The sequence below is a fragment of the Delphinapterus leucas genome, chromosome 8 (assembly GCF_059928025.1).
Source record: "Delphinapterus leucas isolate spDelLeu-1000000601 "Yukka" chromosome 8, BTC_Dleu_Yukka2, whole genome shotgun sequence".
Classification (NCBI taxonomy): domain Eukaryota; kingdom Metazoa; phylum Chordata; class Mammalia; order Artiodactyla; family Monodontidae; genus Delphinapterus; species Delphinapterus leucas.
Genome location: NC_143136.1, coordinates 52969707 through 52974188, shown reverse-complemented (window position 1 = coordinate 52974188; position 4482 = coordinate 52969707).

The window sequence follows — 4482 nt, the reverse complement described above, 5'->3', positions numbered from 1 at the left end:
ATGGGCTGGGGCACACTGGGATGGTCCTGACAAGTCAGTTACTGCCCCAGGCAGCTTTTAATCTGCTACCTCTGTACCTGCAATGGCGATGGCTGTTCAGATGCAGTGCCAGGTTTGAGCCGGTCAGTTCAAGTGTGCACACTCCCCTCAGCAGATGCAGCCTTCACCCTAGTGAAGAGCTCACCGGAGTAAGAGGGGCTGGTGCAAGTGCCTAGTGTGGGCTGAGGTACATGCTGGGATGGTCACAGGAAACTGGCCAAAGCCCCAGGCTGTTTTCAATCTTTTTCATCCACCTTGTTTCCAGGAGTAAGCAAGGGTATGCATGTGCTCTTCAGGAGTGGAGTTTCAGTTTCTTTAGCCCTCTGGTAAGTTCCACTGGTTTTCAAACCAGCTAAGGGGACTCATCTTCCTGGTGTCAGACCCCAAGGCTGAGTTGCCCAATATCTGGCTCAGACCCCTTACTTCCCAGGGAGGATCCCCAAGCCCTTGATATCCCCCTCCACTCTGTGTCCCCTGCTGGAGTTGTGGGTCCTGACCCAATTGCTTCCCCTCCCTGTCTGTCCAATCCCACATGGATCTTTCTAGGCTTGGTTGTAGAAGAGCCTTACTGTCAGTTTTCAGCAAGAGTTGCTCCACAGGTAGATGTATTTTTGATGTGTTTGTGAGGGAGGTGAGCTCAGCGTTCTCATATCCTGCCAATCTTGATCTCCCTCTCCAAAACTCCGTATCATTCTTTTTTTTTTGCCACGTAGCTCGGCTTGTGGGATCTTAGCTCCCCAACCAGGGATTGAACCCGGGCCCTCGGCAGTGAAAGTGCTGAGTCTGAACCACTGGACCGCCGGGGAGTTCCCCGTATCATTCTTTTTAAATGTGTCCAAGGGATATATTATGTTTTCATGATTGTTTGTTGTTTGGTCCCACCAGTGAAGCTTCTGCAAAAGTCCAGTGTTTTTTTGTTTGTTTGTTTTTGCCTTCTCCAGCAGGGAAGGCAGCCAGTGGGCCTGGGTGTCCCTGCTCAGAGAACTAGGTGGGCATCACCTGGCCTTGAATGTGCATGGTGTTCGGCTGGGGATCACTTTCTTATAGTTAAGAAACCTTTACAGTTTTGCCAAAATTGATTGTAATAGATTGTTAACAGATTGACATAATTTAAATGAACAAGAGAATTCATCATTTAAAGAAATCCTATGGTGAAAGATTTATTTAATGTGAATTTCTTTAAAACTCATTGACTTTACCACTTCACTCACATTAGGATGGCTGTAAGACAGACAACAAACAAGTTTTGGTGAGGATATGGAGAAATTGGAACTCTTGGGAATACAGAATGGTACAGCTACTTTGGAAAATGATTTTGCAGTTTCTTTTAAAAAGTTAAAACATAGTTACCCTATGACCCAATATTTCCACTCCTAGGTATATGTCCAGGAGAGCTGAAAACATATGTCCACATGAGAACATGTATGTGATTGTTCATAGAAGTCAAAACATGTTCATAATGGCCCAAACGTGGAAGCAACCCAAATGTCCATCAACTGATGGATGTGTAAGCAAATCATGTATGCTACATGTACACAATAGAATATCATTCAACCATAAAAAGATTGAAGTATTGATTCATGCTACAACAAGGATAAATTTTGAAAACATCATACTAAGTGAAAGAAGCCATACACGAAAGGACAAATATTATATGGTTCCATTTATATGATATATCCAGAATAGGCAAAAGTATAGAGACAGAAAGTAGGTTGGTGGTTCCCAGGGCCCGGAAGGAGGGGGGGATGGGGAGTAAGTGCTAAAGGGTATAGAGTTTCTTCAGGAGTGGTGAAAGCGTTCTGGAATTAAGGGTGAGAGTTGCACGCTTTGTGAATAGACTAAAGATTTCTGAACTTTACATTTTAAAGGGGTGAATATTATACAGGTGAATTATATCTCAATAAAAAAGTCATCCTCTTTATAAATTTGGATATTTTACGCATCAGCTCTTGAAGTGAGCCACACCCTGGATTTGATTTTCCTGGTGTGTGACACTTCTGTAACTGAGCCCAGATGCTTCCAAATAAAGGGATGGCTCTAATTAAGCAAAGTTATAAAATAAAAGGGACAGTGATTTTTAAGGACTAGGTAGCCCCTCTCTTCCCTCCTCCTTCTTTTTCCTCCCTCTCCCCCCACCAATTACAGACTCCTGAAGGATATTTCTATTGTAAAGTAAACATCTCTGTCAAGAAGTTGCAAGAGGGCGCTGAGTACTTTCTTTGGTACTCTATTTCCTTACTGATTTATACAGTTCAAAGTAAGTATTTGATCTTTCAGCTACAAAGCAGATGCAACCCAGCCTGGGGATGCTGAAAATTGTTAATTAGGAAAATGAAAGGGGGAAGGAGAAGAAATTTAGCAAATACACTTAAGCTTTACATGAAGGAAAGTAATAAACTTCTACATAAACATCTGTGGTTTATGAGAGCACCATATACTTTATTATTAAGCAGAAATCATGAGGTAGCAGAGAATACACCAATGATGGTATATATTTGCCAGAACTAGATAAATTGCCTGAGAGTATAAAGGTTACATTTGTTAATAATAGCACCATAAGGTTATTTTATTATTTTCCCTCGGGGAAGGATTTTTCAGTATTCTACTGAGTATGAAGGATTCCCTTTCTCCTTTCATGGTTTCAAAGATCTTGTATGTTTTTATCTAATGGAGAAATAACACTCAACAGTATAAACTATTCTATAAACTCTGAGGCTTTTTCCTGCTGGACCTTAGCATCTGAACCATACGTAATTTGTAGCCCTGTCATTAAGCTACTGAGATTTCCTCTCTTAATTCTCAGCTGACATGAGTAGACACAGAATCACAGAGTTCTGGGTAATTATTGCATTGAAATTTTGCTTCTTTCATAGAATATTTTGTTATTATGATGAAATGCTTGGTCAATGCCCAACCTATTTATTTTGAGTTTGACCAGGAGGCATTTCCTTTTAGAAGAAAAATAGTCTTTTGAATCTTTGCATCCATAAAATTTTGATGGTTGCTTATAACATGGCCAACATGATTCAGCAAGTTATGTAACAATGTTCAGTTTTCAGTTGTCTATATGGAATTGTAACAATGATTGACATGCTCAAGGCACTGAAATCGCAATATAGAACTAATTTCAAGCAGTAGGAAGAATTTATTTCAGAATGATGTGTTTCTTAGTATGGAGGATTAATGGAATAAAGAGGGTCTCTGGAGGGGATCAGTCAAATATCAGTATTTCATGTTAGTTCACACTAGTCATGTACAAGGAGAGAGTAGAATTGAGTTTACCAAATGATTAGGCTTGGCTCTAGAAAAGGCCAAGGATTTCATATCATAGAAATTAGATATCGTGGTAATAACAGATACAAGAACATTTAAAGTCGGTGATCAGGGGACTTCCCTGGTGGTGCAGTGGTTAAGAGTCCGCCTGCCAATGCAGGGGGCACAGGTAAGAGCCCTGGTCCGGGAAGATCCCACATGCCGCGGAGCAGCTAAGCCCGTGTGCCACAACTACTGAGCTTGTGCTCGAGAGCCTGCGAGCCACAACTACTGAGCCTGCGTGCCACAACTACTGAAGTCCACGTGCCTAGAGTGCATGCTCTGCAACAAAGAGAAGCCACCGCAATGAGAAGCCCATGCACCGCAACGAAGAGTAGCCCCCGCTCACTGCAACTAGAGAAAGCCTGCACGCAGCAATGAAGACTCAACACAGCCAAAAATAAATAAATTTAAAGATAAAGTAGGTGATCAGTGTATAGGTGGTGTATGGAGGCAACAGAAATATCTATCACGTGAATATAGAGATTCCAATAGTGCTTTATCCAATTTCTGAAACTCTTTCCACCCTGATTGCTTTAGTCATTTCTTTTCAGTCTCCATGTCTCTTGTATGGCTCCTTTTCGTTATCAGCGTAACCACCTCAGGCTAGTTCTACCAGCCCAGTCTTACTCTTCATGATAAGAATGTGACCACAAATCCTTCTGATGCTGTCGGAGAAGATCAGGCACTACCAGGTCTCAGTTCATGGAATTGATGTAATAACTTATGAAAAATGATGACAGTATAATACTTGTGTCAAATATTTTGTGAGCTAGTCACAGTTCTTTGAGCACCTAGGAAATAAGAGGGTATATTAATTCAAGATATTGATGATGTTATTATTTATATCATCATCACTAAATATTAGGCGACTTCTCAATACTTTGTGAAGTTTTGTCTTTTTAGGTATGACTGGTTCTATTATCTTTTAACTTGTGATTTTAATTTCACATCAAATTTGTGATCCTTTGAAAATAAGGAAGAATAAGCGAACTATATTCAAGAAAAATATCCCTAAAATAGAACACTATATTGTAGTATGGGAGATTTGAAGAAAATATTTCTTAACATTTTCTTCCACATTAAGATATTTAAATCTAGCCCAATTACAAGTTTTGTTTTGGTTTCTTT